Genomic DNA, 16,929 nt, shown 5'->3' with positions numbered 1-16,929 from the left:
CTGAGTATGTTGTGAATGTAGACTCATTGAATCAGTTTAAGGAATAGTTGGATGAGTATTATGTTCAATAGTGCGCACCACCCACGACGTCTCTGACTCCAGGGAGGTCAGATATTAATAATAATTAAAAAATTATTTTATGTTATTTTCGACCATCTGAAACGTAAAACATATTGACATAAACTGGGTTTAATATTGGCAGAAGAATTTTAATTGCTACTAAGTAAGAAATACCAACACGTTTCGCCAACGTAGCTTGTTGGCTTCTTCAGAGTGAATAAAAGAGATACAAAACAACTTAAACTGTTCATGAAAGAATGAACCGAATGCAATTGTACTGTATTTTTTTACAAATACAGAAGAACGCGTTCATCAAACGCATGGAGCGTGTATGATGTCAACCGTTGTTATGCAGGAACGTTCCGTAATTAGCAGCGAAATTTAACTCCGGCATGCTTAAAGATATTATGAGGGTCTTCCAAATATCAGCTAGAATTAATCCTTGGTTTCTATTGAGGTTGTGTTTAGAACGGAAGATTGTTATGGCTTCTTTTATGGAACGAAAATCTTCCTCTAAATAGGGCATAGAGCTTTTGTCCCATTCGAGGGTATGGTTTGTCCTCGAGAAATGAAGAGCTAACCCAGAATTGTCTTCTCTGTTATTTACATCTCCTATGTGTTCTTTTTTTTCTAATAATTAACAGAATAATAACCCGATGTTGGTATCATTGCAGTGCAAAGGACAAAACTGAAAATGGCAAAGTGAAAAACATTCTCTAGAGAAAATTAATCTGGACAAGGATATGTTGTAAGTTACAATGAAAAGAGGAAAAGTGTACGGTATATTTGGAGAGAGAGAGTGGAGTAATAAACAGTCCAGTGTATTTGGAAAGAAATTAATTATGTAAAAGACATTGGGAAGGGTTTATCTGGTGATGTACAGTTGTTTGCAGATGACAAAATGTTGGCAAGGGCTATAAGTAGTAAAAGGAATGTTGCAGACTTGCAGGAGGTCTTGAATATATTGGATGAGTGGGTGGGCAAGTGTGGTGTTGTTTGTACAATGCATCCAAGTATAATCTGCCCACAGTTGAGAGAATCGTAGCTGTCAGAGTGCCAAGAAGAGTCAGTTCGTGTTGATGGGGAGAAAAGAATAAGGGATGTACGAATTCTTCAGCTACAATCGAAATCACGTGCATTATACATAAAATTTTCCAACTCTTATACAGTACAAGCATAATAGTTAGCACTTTAAAAACTAGAATGTTCATAAAAGAAAAGTTACTTTTCCGAAGTGTAATAATAAACGCTCTTCCCACGAAACGGGTTGATTACGAGTTGATTATCGGAATGAGTCGCCTTCTTCCATGCGCATTTGTCGAGGGTTCGCTCATCTGTCGTCAAATTCTATAAGGTTTTAAAAATTTAGGAAGCAAACACAGAGTATAAGATTACCGGGTTATCTTAGAGGAGGTGAAAGATCTGCAGGGTGATGGTAGATAAGATGAAATTTTGAGGATATTTTACTAAAATTGTGTGGGAAGCACAATGGATTATGACAATGATGTGGAAAAACACTGACATATATAAGAAAGGATATTGTGATACCTTTGTACAGGACCTTGATGAGACCCTGTATGTATTAGTGTGAACAGATTTGGTAACATGGTTTAAAATAAATGATAAGTTATTAGAGAGCGTTCAAAGAAAATTGACTAAGTCAATTTCAAGTGTCTGGAATGTTGAGTATAGTATAAGAACAGATTGAGAGAATGCAAATTATGCAGCTAGAAGGGGGAAGAATTATAGACGTTAGTTGCTAAGAGGTTATCAGATTAATGTGGAAGAAGTTTCGGTTAGAATGAGGGAAGAATAGGAAACAATCATTCAAATCACTTCAGGCCTATAATAAGCGGGGTGGTGAGCCCACACTGGGCGATAAAATACATCTGCTACCTAAAGACAATCACAAACATTCATGATGAATGCCGAATTCGAACGGGGGACCTGTTGGTTGGAGACCGATACGCTAACGACACGGTCAACCATGTGTTTTAATCAATTATAGCCTTAAATTCTATATACATGTTGTAGTAGAAGTTTCTTATATATGAACCTTATACGATGAGAATTGTCAAATCTGTATTACATCAGTGATGTGTGATTGATATGTGCTTAATTAATTATCATTATATGTGTTTATTCAGGCATTAAGTTTAGTGTTTAATGTTGCTGGTACACTGACCATCAAAGTCTATAGAAAAAGCATAAACAGACTATTTAATAAAGAGATTACAGAGAATCTGAAGAAGGGGTAAACCTTTACAATTTACTCTTTGGATACAAAATGACTGGTGCAGCTCAGCCGAAGTGACGTTTGCAAATGCAGCACCAGGCCTCCAGGAATAAGGATCTAAGTTTAATTCCAGTCCCCGATTGGCGGAACTATTTCTAAGCCTTTCTTCAAGTTAGTCAAAAAAGGTTACTGGCATAGGCAAGTAACCTTTTTCTTCGGGAAACTCTGGGTTTTTGTTCGGTATACTCAAGAAATAGACCATAGAACTCATACTATTTCAGTTGGGTGACCATACGTACCGTTTCGAACGGGACCGTTTTTTTTTCATATTTCCCGACCGTCCAGTTGTTTTAACAAAAATGTCATTATTTCCCCGTTTTTAATAAAAACTATAAATATATTTTAATATTGTTCAACCATAAAATATTATTCATAACCTATAATAGTATATCAGTCTCAAGGATACCAGTAATCTATATAACAATGGAGTCGCAATACGTCTCAGACGAGGCGTCTGTTCTGCTGTAGCATAGTTTTTGTTTTGCGTGTATGCTAACCGGCGGCTTTGTTATTCAATGCTGGTGGTTTAAATTTCATATTTTTTAAAGTTTTAAGTCTTATTTTTTAAAACTTTACGTCTCTCCTTGCAATGTCAAAGAGGCGAAACTGCAGTTTTAAAGACGATACCCAGAAAGAATTCAAATTTATTTAACTGGACAAACTGTTTAGTGATGGAACAAAAGCGTATACCAACATTGTGATGTCCATTTTTCCGTTGCTCATGGAGCCAGAAGCAACATCAGACAGCATCCGCATAGCCAGAGACATAAGGCTGCTGAAAAGACTCTGGCTTCAGTTAAAAACATCAGTTCATTTATGGTGAGACATGATAGTGAAAGCGATAAAATTTGCAACAAGTGAAACTTTTGTTGTTTATTATACTGTGCTTCATGGCCAAAGTTTTTGTACAATAATTGCTTGTCGACATTGATAAATAAAATTTATGAACCAAAATTTTCTTCAGTGCATACCAAATCAGAAGCAATAATTACCACTGTTTCATTACCATTCATATTGGACGAAGTAATAGAGGATTTGAATAAAATAAAAAGCATTATAGTCAGTTTAGATGCATCAAACAAAAAAAGACATCAAACCTTTTCCAATCGTTGTGTGGTACTTTTTGCCAAATTGTGGTGTTCAAGACATAATTATACTTTATTTCCTTACCTTCGAAATTCGACCTAGTGTTAAAGTAAGTGCCAAATTTGCCTTACAAAACAAAATTGTTGCTTTGTGTACAGATAACAAGAACACCAATTTTGGTGGTTGCAAAAGACTTGGCAAAAATAATTTGTGGCAAAAACTTGAAACTGAACTGAAGAGGCAGATTATTGGTACTGGTTGTAAGCCACACATTATAGAAAATTGTCTCCAGTGTGCTGTCGACTGTTTACCAATATACACACAGTCAGAGTTGAAGAACTGAAAAACTTTTATGAGTTTACAGGAAACAATTACGCTAAATTGTTAGAGCATGTAAATACAAGATTTTTGTCATTGGGTCCATCAATTGATAGAATTTTAAGCATGTTTGATGGGCTTCGTTCTTATTTTCTTTCTCAAGAAAAATGCCCTGTTATGTTGCGAAAATTGTTTGAAGATCCCTGTTTGAAATTGTGGTTGTCATTTGCAAGAGATCAAGTGTCCACATTCCAAATATAAATTAGCTTAATTGAAGAAAATGTTTCAACTAAAAAAGTTGCCATGAACATTGAAAATCTTTAAGCAATTTAGAGTCGAAACATAACCCGTCCCGTTTTTGCCATCCCAATGTCGCATTTTGGTCTCAAGGAAATATGCTCAGTCTATATTTCAGACATTAATATATTGTGTTATGGGAGTGGGCCATCAGGTGGCACCACTTATGTGCCGTCTCTTCTCTGGATACTCTTAAAATCAGAAATATTCTTCGGCCAGCTATCTCTGATTGGCTACGAATAGCGATTGAACTGCTTATCAGTCTTCAAAAGTCAGATAGGGCTAAAGCCCCCTCACCTACCCCTATGAACGAATAAAATGATTTAGTGGATTTTTCCCCTTTGGATACATTAATAATTCTTAAGATTCTTTTCGTACTCCTGTCCTTTTCGTAATACTGTGGCAGTATTTTTGAGTTGGGTACATTTGATATTTTTATCGCATTAGCAGTTAGCATGATATTGAGAAGGAAAATGATACTGAGACAGTTTTTGAAGGCTTAGGAAGTCACAGAAAGATTCAGAAGAGGCTATACATTTGTCTTTATGTATCCGTTCCTCGAGGAACTTGAAGGACTACTCAAGAGGAGAACAGTGTTTTGTTGAAAGTTCTGAATATTGTGAAATGTAAGGAAAAATGAAATGGCCTGCTGTTTCTTGTGAGAAATGAGACTGTTTTTGTAAAAATAAATTCATAAGAACATTGAGTGAAGACGAATGCAGTAAATTCTCAGCAGAACGCAATTAGCAAAAGAGTAATTTGTAACCTTCTCTCACCAACCCGAGATCTTGTGTACTTGCCTGCACTAAATATTCAAGCTAAAGTAGATAGTGCAGGGAAACGCTAGCATTAGGCAGGAAATTATCTATTGTAATTCAGTGAGTGACCGAACAGAAAATAGGCAACTTACCGGAAATATATTTCTTTCTTTCTTTTTTTTTTTTTTTTTTTTGAAGAGTGATAGATGCTCTGAAATATCAAGAATTCACAACCATGCAATTCTTCCTAATATTTCCATAAGTTCTGTTCAGAGGTGGAAATGTTAAAGAAAAGATGTTCCATTTGTTTTGGAACAGTATAAAAGAATCATTTAACCTGACGTGAACATGAAATAGCTAACAGGTAGAAGAGTACTGTAACTAGCTTATAAATTATGATGAATTTGCTGAATTCTTTACAAACACTTACATTTTCACCCGGAAATATTTAAAACTCGCTTAGCTGAAGTAGAAAAAAGTATAAATAATCACGTATACAACAAAGCATCAGATACGAATGAAATAGCACCCGGACTCATTAAATATGGAGAATGTGAATTATCTCTCATATATAAGCATGTAAATTTAATATGGGAAAAGGAAGAGATGCCACAGAATGAAATAATTAGCTAATCATTTGAGTATTTTTTATAAAAATATAAAAGAGAAACAGAAATGAATGTGGAAATTATAGGGGATATCGCTACTGTCTACAGGTTACAAAATTTTATCTAATATTATATTAAAAGAGTATTACCTTATCCTTAAGAAAATATAGGTGAACATCAAGCAGAATTCTAAAGAAATAGAGACAAAGTTGAGCATATTTTTACATTTAGACAACTAGAGAAAAGTGGGAATATAGTCTGCAGGCCCATATTTTATTTATAAAAATAATTTTAAAAAAATCAGCTGTCTCTTATTCCTGTATAGGGAGTAGACGAGGACGTTTTAGCTTTATCTAACTTTTGGAGTATAAGTGAACAGTTCAACCTCTACTGGTACCTAATCAAGGATAGCTCGCCCAAGGCTATCCCTAATTTAATCGGCACACAGTGAAGAGACGGCTCAACAAGTGCTGCCATCTCGTGGTCCAGAACCCTAAAACAATATTTTTGTCTGAAAATAGTGTGGGTTCGACGGTCGATTTTCTTGAGTTTACGGGAAGAAAAAACCCGAGTTTCGGGAGAAAAAGAACCCACTTGCCCATGCCAGAGATCTACTAACTCAGGAACCGGTCGACAAAAGGCTTAGAAAATGTTCCTCTAGTGAGCAACTAGATTGAACTCAAGTCTTCTCTCTGGTGGTCAAGGGCTGTGGAGTGCAAATGCCACTTCCAGTAAGCTACACAGACTTCTATTTAATTTATAGATTTTAGAAATGCATATGATTGAGCCTCCATAGCTCAGTTGGTATAGACGAAGCCCTTTGGTCGGAAAAAGACCTGGATTCAATTACTGCCCATGACGTAAGAAATCTTTAGTCGAAAGAAATCAGAGGAATCTGGTCTCCTTCGACTAAAGGTGAGTTAGCTGGTCTCGTATGGTGGTAGCGTTTTTATCACCCAGAAACTCGGGTTTTGAACTGGTGCAAGTCATGGTAAGCCTTGTTTTTTTGCTCTTCCTAGGAATCCGACTTACGGTCTGAATGTCGTTAAGCTGTAGGGGGGATGTCAATTGCATGGCCTAATGTTAAAACTACATCTCTGAGGTTTCCTGTAGATGCAGTTTCTGGAAGACCATTTATGATAAGATCTTTATGTTGTTGCTGATTTAAACATTCATATTGTAGTTTTAGAGAATGAAGTTCTTGATGGAATTCGGATGTTTCTTTCATCAAATTGTGTTGCCTGTCATTTAGTGCGTTAATGCTGATTTTGATGTCTTTTACCGTTTGCAACACTTCTATCACTGCTATATTATTATGCTTGACCAAATCTTCATATTCGCTAGATTTTTTGTTATTTGTTCGTTCTATTTGTCGAAGAGTTCTTGCACAAGATCTACTAAGCTGGCTTTTATAGTCTCTAGACCGTTTTCTATTAGCATATTTAAAGAGTTGAAATTATAGGATTCACCTGCATTTTTTTGTCTATTCATTTCGTCATCTGATTTTGCCTCCGGTGTAATCGGCTACCTTAGGTGGGTTTCTTTGTTCCTCCTGCAGATTAGACACTTCCATTCCTCACATATGGCATCCGTTTTACATTGCCAGGTTGTTTCTGAAAAGCCAGCACATTTTAAGTGTAGAATACTACTGCATTTCTTACAGGTTATTTGATTTCCGTCGGACGATAAATCCTCCAGGCATTTGATACACTTCATGACTCGCCTTTCGTCCCTTGAGGAATGGTGGCCTGATTGTTAAGATGGCGACGTCCTTTGTTCTTCACTCGTTGTTGACCGCGGTCCTCTCTGTTCATTTTTCAACACTTCAAAATTTGGTTTCTTCTTAGCCGATTTCGGTGAATTTTATATCACTGTCTTCTGCGTGACCGGTAGAGTTACTTGGGAACACTTTAAAATTAAAACCAGGAGCTGGAACCACTTTAAAACTATAAAAAAGGAGGACAGCGATATCACCGCGCACCCGTTCATATGACTATACAGTGCCCTCTCTATATAATAATAATAATAATAATAAATAATAAATACGAACCTTATGCTAAATACACCTTATGATCTGTTTCAGTCTGATTTTTAACCTAATGGCGAGATCTAACCGGCCTTTTCTTCCCTTCAATTGATTCATATTTTATTAATCGTTTAGGATGTTGGGTGTTGTCATTCTATTTATATGCTCTATCCAATTAGGTTAATATTTGATTAATTTTTATACTATGATATAGTCCTTTTAAGGAATCTTCTTATTTTGGACGAATGTGTATATTGCAATTTTCAATAATCGACTACCGTTGTTTTAATTCTTCGTTCATCTTTCATTTATTGCTCAAGTTTCACTTCCATGTTGGCACTGCTAATGAACTATATATATATTTTTCAGCATATTTCTTTTTGTACAATATACAGATTGAGAGTTCTATGATCAGTCCTATAACCAATAAAATTTTTATAGTTTTTAATTTATCTCTTTTTACTTTATGTGATATTTTACATCTAAGATAATTAAAATTATTTATCTGTTCTGGTAGTTTATTATTAAAAACTAGTTTATTTCTAACTGGAGGTTGTCCATAAAATATGAAATTGCTTTAGTTTGGTCTATAGATTTTTTTCATTCCAAATTGTTATGCAATAATACAGGGTAATCAAAATCAAAGTATCCCTATTTAAGGCCTTATGGAGCGCCGCCCAGTTATCTAAATGGCGGAGAAACTTTGCAGGAATGCATTGCGCGTCCTGAAGAAGCACTATCTGAGGGGGGGGGGAACCACTTTCGAAATTATAATGTACCGAATGGCGATGTAATGATTTTTCTGTGTGTGTAAGAAGGAGAAAAGTGACACAAACATTTCTATTATGCATTCACGGGCTGTACTGTTCGGTGTACTTCCCTTACTGGTGTGCCACAAAATGCATCCTTTGCATAGTGTGTTCAATGGCAGAACGCATCTGGTCGGGACTGATGTTGCATGCATGCTGAGTTATGTTGTCTTTCATCTCTGGCAAGTTATCAGGATGACCCCGATAAACCCTACCTTTGAGAAATCTCCAGAGCGAAAAGTAACAGGGGATCAGATCAAGTGAACGAGGTAGCCATGCAATGGCAAAAGCATAGCTGATCACTGGCAATGTTCTCGAAGAACTTCCTGATAGACAGATTTGTGTGTAGGGAGCCACCCTGCATGAAAATGACTGAATCCATGCCCTAGCGCTGCTGTAGCTATGGTATAACAAAATTGTTAACATATCGTGAAACCACTGGCAGTAACTGAGAAATGTTAAAGCCAATGTCAATTGACTACGAAAGTCCTGCTGGCACAACTCCTGCTTCAGGGATAACTCGAATGGGTAGAAATGCTGAATCTTCTGTAAAATATTCTAGACAATTGTGTAAGGCATATCCACATCTCTTGATACAACACGTGCACTGCAGGAGTCAACGCAGTTATACATGGCCCACTGCACAACGGCAGTAGCAACTTTATTCACTTATTGTGAACTGATTGGTTTGCTTCCTCTACTAGGTCTAACTCCCAATAATCTCGTTTTTTCAAAATGACTAATCATTCATCGCAGAGCGATGAATTATTACTCATTTTGAAAAATTAGTGATATTTTCAAGAGGGACCCGCCATGGGTCCCCCATGGCGAGATTTACAAATTGGCAAGAGGAGGTGAGAGGGGGGGGGTTCACCCTCTCACCTCCTCTTGCCAATTTTTAAATGGAGGATTTTGAAAAACGAGCCATAAACTCAGCCCCTCTCAAACCTTCTATCTGACTAAGATATGTAGATGATGTGTTCTCTATTTGGCCTCATGGCCCAGACACATTAAGGTCCTTCCTCAGTCACCTCAACAGCCTACATCCAAGAATCCAGTTTACGATGAAAAAGGAAAAGAACAGAGCCTGTGTAACTCAGTGAATGTGGCGTTTGCACACCACGTTGTATGACTGCACGAAGGAAGACTTGATTTGGAGTCTAGTCGGCGACTAGAGAAAATTTTTCTAAGCCTTTTTTCGACCGGTTCCCGAGTTAGTCGATCTCTGGCACGGGCAAGCGGGTTTTTTCTCCCGGAAAGTCGGGTTTTTCGTCCTGTAAACTCAAGAAAATCGACCGTATAACCCACATTATTTCAGACAGTAAATACGAGTGTTAGGGTTAGGTACCACGAGATGGCGGCACTTGTTGAGCCGTCACTCTTCACTGCGTGGGGCTTAATTAGTAATAGCCTTGGGCCAGCTATCTCTGCTTGGGTATCAGTGGAGATTGAACTGCCCACTCAGTCTCCAAAACTTAGCGCTAAAAACGGCCTCACCTACTCCCTATATATACGGGAATAAAAAGGCGTTAGTTGATTTTTTTTTTTGAAGAAAAAGAACAATTGTTTACCCTTCCTAGACACATTAGTTACGTCTTCTTAACGGTACACTGTCCTTCACTGTATATAGAAATCCCACGCACACAGGCAGATACATTCACAAACTCTCCCACCACCCCTCTCAACATATGGCATTATTAAAACTCTTACCAAGAGATCCCACAATCTTTGTTCCAGTGGAACCGCCCTCACTACTGAGCTTGACACATACACAACACTTTGCTCTCCAATGGCTACAGCAATCACAGTATTAAAAAAAATAAGCAGTTCCTCCCTCATTCCCCAGTCTTCTCTTCAGAAGAGTTAAGAAATGCCATCACCATACCCTACATCCGTGGCACATCCGAAAAAATAGCCAAGATTTTAAAAAAGTACAACCTACACATAGCATCAAGCCCCACCACAAACTTGTTACCCTTATCTGTTCTACAAAAGATCAGCTCCCTCCTATCTCAATGCCTGGAGTTTATAAAGTACTCTGTTCTGGTAAGCAGGTGTACTTTGGACAGACAGGCAGATTAGCAACCATCCGCCTGAAGGAACACGAGGGGGTAGGAAACGTGGTGGGGGTATTTGAGGCAAGGTGGGAAATTAATTAGAAAACCCAGGTTTTTTTTAAAAAAATAATATATATATATAGATATATATATATATATATATAATATATATATATATATATATATAATATATATATAATATTTAATATATATATACATACATACATACATACATATACATATATATATAATATATATATAATATTTAATATATATATATATACATACATATATATATATATATATGCATATATATATATGCGTACATATATATATATATGCATACATATATATATATGCATACATACATATATATATATATATATGCATACATACATATATATATATATATATATATATATATATATATATATATATATATATATATATATATAAATATATATATATATATATATATATATTGTTGAAATTAGGATTTACTCGGGATGTATACATTTATAAAACTAAATTTAACTGACTAGAACCCGAGAAAGTATAACAAAAAACCTTTAATACATCACAACTAGTTTCATCGGTGCTCCGACTTCTTCAGGTGAGAAATAAAAACATAAGATATAAAATAACACGGTAAAAAATGAACTTTACAGCTTAATAAAAAGCAGAATATTTTATTCTGCTTTTTATTAAGCTGTAAAGTTCAATTTTTATGTAATCCCCTTTATGTAAAATGAACTTTACAGCTTAATAAAAAGCAGAATATTTTATTCTGCTTTTTATTAAGCTGTAAAGTTCATTTTTTACCGTGTTATTTTATATCTTATGTTTTTATTTCTCACCTGAAGAAGTCGGAGCACCGATGAAACTAGTTGTGATGTATTAAAGGTTTTTTGTTATACTTTCTCGGGTTCTAGTCAGTTAAATTTAGTTTTATAAATATATATATATATATATATATATATATATATATATATATATATATATATATATATATATATATATATATATATATATATATATATATATATATATTATTATTATTATTATTATTATTATATTTAAGGGCGCTTCTTTGGGGTAGGGAAGGGGTTTTATGGGAAACAGGGACGGGGGAGAGCGTGAACGGGGTGCGAGCCGTTTCGATCGTGTTATCGTCATCGGAACATTTCGGGATAAGCCACTTATCCCGAAATGTTCCGATGGCGATAGCACGATCGAAACGGCACGATCAAGCTCTCCCCCCCCCCACGTTTCCTAAACCCCTCCCCTTTTAAAAGCCTAACAGCAGAAGTATGCAGAACGATGACAATCAAACATCCAAACAAGGTATGTGCAAAATTTCTTCCTCTACTAGTCTGCATATATTTATTTTTAAAATACACCTATAATGCCCTAAGAATGTTTGAGTAAAAAGCCAATGTTTTTAAAATAAGGGACACTCCTAAACGAAAACAGGCAAAAATAGCCGTAAAAATAATAAGGTATTTATTTTATTATTCTAGGAAATTCGCGTACCCCCCCGTTATGTAAAGTGTTCTACTGTATTAGTGTCTCATTATTATAAATATTGAAAAGCGTTTCAGAGACAGAGGTGATGCCTGTTTTTCTCCTTGGTTTATAGATTTTTTTTTTTTTCAGACGTTTCCCATTTATTTTATTTTTATTTCATTATTTTTGTATATATTCAATATTGCCTGTAGTAAAATATTAGGCATATTTATTATTTGTAATATAGCGAACAATACATATTTTACTTTATCAAATATTTTTTCATACTTTATAACAAAAGTCGAGTTTCTAAATTATCATCATCATCAAACCTCCTTGGAGTCAGAAGACTCATCGCGGGAGGTCTCTCTCTCTCTCTCTCTCTCTCTCTCTCTTACACAGTTTATCATACCGCGCTTTAAATATGTTCACCGTCTCCGCACTCACCACACTCTCTGGATTCTATCGCTAAACACTTTCCATGCAAAAAACCTTCTCGTGACCCACTTGCTCACATTCTTCTTATACAGCTCAGTGATGACCCCTTGTTTTCTCTCCCTTCTTTCCCAAATGCTTTTTCATACTTTATAAACAATGGCGAGTTTCTAAATAATAACACATATCTTGATGTACCAAGTCAGTACACAAGGCCGTATTCATCGGTGTGCGAACTGTGCGGTGGCACAGGTCCCCGCAAAGCTCAAAAAATTGAAAAAAGAAAATAAATTAATATTTTAATTATTATATAAATTAATATTATTATTATTATATAAAAATATTATTATACAGAAAAATATATGTATATAATTTTACAACCAACTATTGTTGTTATAGTAAGCGAAATATGATCATAGCGCTAGAGCGGTAATATTTGAAACTGCTCTAAGATATATAACAATATCGTACAACATAGTGTTAAATAGGGGAAAAGTGCATTTTAAAACAGGTGTTTTTAATAATTTTGAGGAGTTTTTTTTATTTTAGTTTATGATTTTATGAACAAGCATATACATGTACTGTCATGGCAATGTTTTTATGACATTACTTGCAAAACATCTTAAAGAAATATATTTTGTAAACTGGTTTTTGATTATCCGACATCAGAATTTTTCTTCAGTAGCAGTTTTCAATCTATATTAGATTTATTTATTTTCTAATATTATCTATTTTAGATATATTTTATTTATCAGTTAAGTAATTTTGTTTTAATTTATTAACTTATTTTATAATTAAATATATCGTATTTAATTCTAGAGTATGACTAGTCGTGAGAGAGATTATTATGGAAGAAAATACCTAAGTGGGCATGAAAGCGAATACAAGAAAAAGAAGCGGCTGAGGAACGTCAAAGAAATTCACTGTTTAAATTTATGAAGTTGAACTCATATATTTGTTCAGATATATCAGCTGATAACGGGAGTTATGAAATAACTACAAACAGTTCTTCGGTTTCAACATTAATTAATAATGAGAGTTCTTAAACACTCAAAGGAAGCGGAGAACATGACGCGTTTGGTCAAACAATGAATATTGAAGATCCTAAAACTAAGACACCACAGGAAGGTGAACTGTTTGCTATTGATGATTCCAGCAACATAGCCCAAAATTTTGAACAACGCAACACTAACACAAATTGTACAACGTGGTCCACCGTCTCCTTCGAATGAAAATGATTTTCCAAAAGATGACAAGAAGAAGTGTTTTTCCACAGCTCACTATGTTAGGACAATTGCAAATGGAGAGAAGCAAAACAGAAGATGGCTTGTATATTCACACTCTTCCAACCCTATTTTTTGTTTTTGTTGCAAATAATTCTCTTCTGATGATAATTTTTTATCTAATAATGGCTTTTCTGACTGGCGACATGTAAATAAAAGATTAAAATCGCACGAACGAAATCCAGTGTGCATGAAATGTATATATTCATGGCCACAAATGGAATGTAATTTAAAAAATCACAATACAATGGACCAGGCAAATCAAAATGCCATAAAATTTGAAAGCAGAACGGTTAAGAAATGTTTTAAGACGAATAACAGCAGCAATTGTTTATTTATCCGAACATAATTTAGCTTTTAGAGGTAATTTTGATACTTTGTACACAGCCCATAATGGTAATTTTTTTGGAATCATGGAATTAATTACAGAATTTGATCCACTTTTAAAAGATCATTTAATGTGATGTTCGGAAAAAAACATTATAGGTAAGAAACAAAATTCGTATCTATCACCCACTGTGCCAAATTAATTAATTTTTGAAATAGGAACCAAACTTCAACAAAATATTGTAAATATGATACGACAGGCAAAGTACTATTCAATAATTCTCGATTGTACTCCTGATATTAGTCAACGGGAGCAAATTTCAGTAATTTTTAGATTTTTAATATATTTGAAGCAGATATTGAAATTCGTGAACACTTTTTGACGTTTTTATCACCTAATGACTACTGGTAAAGGTGGTACATATGAAAATATAAAAGCACTTTTGAATAAATTAAATCTTAAATTGTGAGATTGTAGAGGGCAAGAGTATGATAATGAAGCGAATATGAAAGGAGTATATAAGGGAGTCCGTGCTTACATTTTAAATGAAAACGAAAAGGTATTTTACACTCCTTGCGCCTGTCATAATTTACATTTGATTTTAGGAGATGTCGCAAAATCATCAATTATAGCAATAAATTGTTTTAATGTTATACAAAAAATATATATTATTTGCTGCCTCAACTTCACGTTGGGACATATTAAAGAAATTTGTTAAACAATTAACTCCAAAACCATTATGTGATACAAGATGGGAATGTAGAATAGAATCAGTTAGAGCTGTACGTTTTCAACCAGAATCGTTAAATACACTAAAATAATTATTTAAAACTGCATCAGATAATACTATCAAAGTAGAAGTGGTTTCAATATATGAACAAATAGATTCATTTGTGTTTATAATAAGGCTTGTAATTTGGTATGAGCTTTTGTCAAAAGTTAATTTAGTAAGTAAAGTATTGCAAAATGCAAAAATTCCCATAGACGTAGCAACTAAGCATATTAAAGAGTTAGTGTAGTACTTTGAAGAGCAGAGAATATCAGGATTTGATAGGTGTTTTGAGATTGCTAAAGAACTGTCAAATCTATTAGAAATAGAAATTAAATTCAAAGAAAGTCGAGTACGTCGAAGAAAAGTATTTTTGATTATGAAACGCCTGATAAATCACACATAGGTGATAACAAAGATAATTTTACGATAAATTTCTTTTTTGTAAATTTAGATACTGCTTTACAATCTGTCAAAAAATAATTTAAATTGTATGAAATTCACTAAAAATCTTTCAGATTTCTTTATGATATGAAATTAATAAGAAAAATGATAGAAAATGAATTAAAATTTTGCTGCAAACAGCTGTATCAAAAATTAAATACAGATATTGATGAATCTGAATGTTACAATGAATTAATTATTTTTAGAAATATTGTTCCAGAAGATGCACCCATTAATATTTTAAAATTCATAATTGCAAATAATTTGTCGGATATTTATCCAAATACTACTACGACATTTAAAATATTATTGACCATTCCAGGTAGGGTCGCATCAGCAGAAAGGTCATTTTCCAAATTAAAATTAATAAAAACCTATTTGCGATCTTCTATGTCTCAAAAACGTTTGTCGTCCCTGGCAAATAATATCTATAGAGCATGAAATTGAGAAAAAAAATTGAATTTTGATAGCATTATAAATGATTTTATTGATAAGCGCATTAGGTTAAATAAAATTTAATATATTAAGATTTCTTTTAAATCTTATAAGTTGTTATACATATATTTCATTCTTTATAGTAAAAATGGATATTTTTTTCATATTTTTATATTATTAATTATATTATTAAATAAATCATTGTTCTGGCGTATTTATATGATAATGTGATTGCTTTTTTTGGGCTGGCTACGTCAGCATTATGTTCTTGTTTGGTGTTTGAATATTTATTTTCTTGCGGGCTCAGTTGATTGTGGGTGAACACCTGTCATCTTGTTCAAACTAATAGGAGCTTGATGAACTTGAGCTTCTGGGGCTCTCGTTTCTGAAAATGAAATAGATTGACTGATGAACTGAGTTTGCGTGTTTTTTTGGTGGCAAATGCACCCTCTGTAATTTGCAGGGTGGAAGCCACCACAATTAGCGCACTTAGCCAGGGTGGTTTTTGGCTTGGAGCAGGTATGTGTGTGGTGGGTGTCACCACATTTAAAGCATTTGTATTGAGCTTTGCACAACTTCTGGGCATGATCAAATTTTTGGCATCTATGGCACTGCCCAGAAGAGGTCCCCCCTTCCTAAGTGGCTCCCGTGAGACCTTAAGCCCACAAATTGTCTTCAAGTTATAAATATTTTTATAGATATTGTGTATTTTCACCAATACCAGAGGCATAGGGGTCTTGTTTGATCTGTACATTCTGCTGACCTTTATGGGAGGCAGATCTTGCATGTTGAGGTCAGCAACTATTTCAGCTGTTTCAATGTCTTCTGATACTCCTCGGAGTACCACTTTTAAATTTTTCTCCGAGGTAAGTGTAAAGGTATGGTATTGTATACCTCTTACATCCAACTCCTTTGTTAAATTTCTATAGTCAGTCACTGTAGCGGGCTGAATTTTGATGCCCTCCTCTGTGTTCTTGGCAGCGGAGTAATTTATCTGCAAGTTGGCCATGGTGGTTCTTAAAGCTGTGCATTTCTGCTTTTCCCTAAGAATGATTGGAGGCACCTTTTCATTGGTGGAGGCAGAGAAATCTCTGTGGGGGCATCTTCATCCATGCCATTTTCATTTGCTGACTCTGAGGCGAGAGTTTTGTGCTTTTTGCGCGCGTGCGTCTCTCCATGATTTGAATGAGTAGAGTCCGAGATTACTAGATTTAATTTTTCCTCCGTTTGAGGAGCGTCTTCATTTTGATTTCCATCAGTCTCTGGTAAAGTGTAAAAATTTAGGAAGCCGGGCCATTCAAGCTCGAACTTCTCAAGGAGTTTCTTTATGAAGCGAATGCCAGCATTTATCTAGAGAGTCTATAATGATGTCAGGATCTATCAGTTTGATGGCCATTTGAGCTTAAACTTCCTT

This window comes from Typopeltis vanoorti, chromosome 12 (genome assembly GCF_054136105.1).
Source record: "Typopeltis vanoorti isolate ZY-2024b chromosome 12, IOZ_Tvanoo_1.0, whole genome shotgun sequence".
Classification (NCBI taxonomy): Eukaryota; Metazoa; Arthropoda; class Arachnida; order Uropygi; family Thelyphonidae; genus Typopeltis; species Typopeltis vanoorti.
This window is presented reverse-complemented; position numbering follows the sequence as displayed.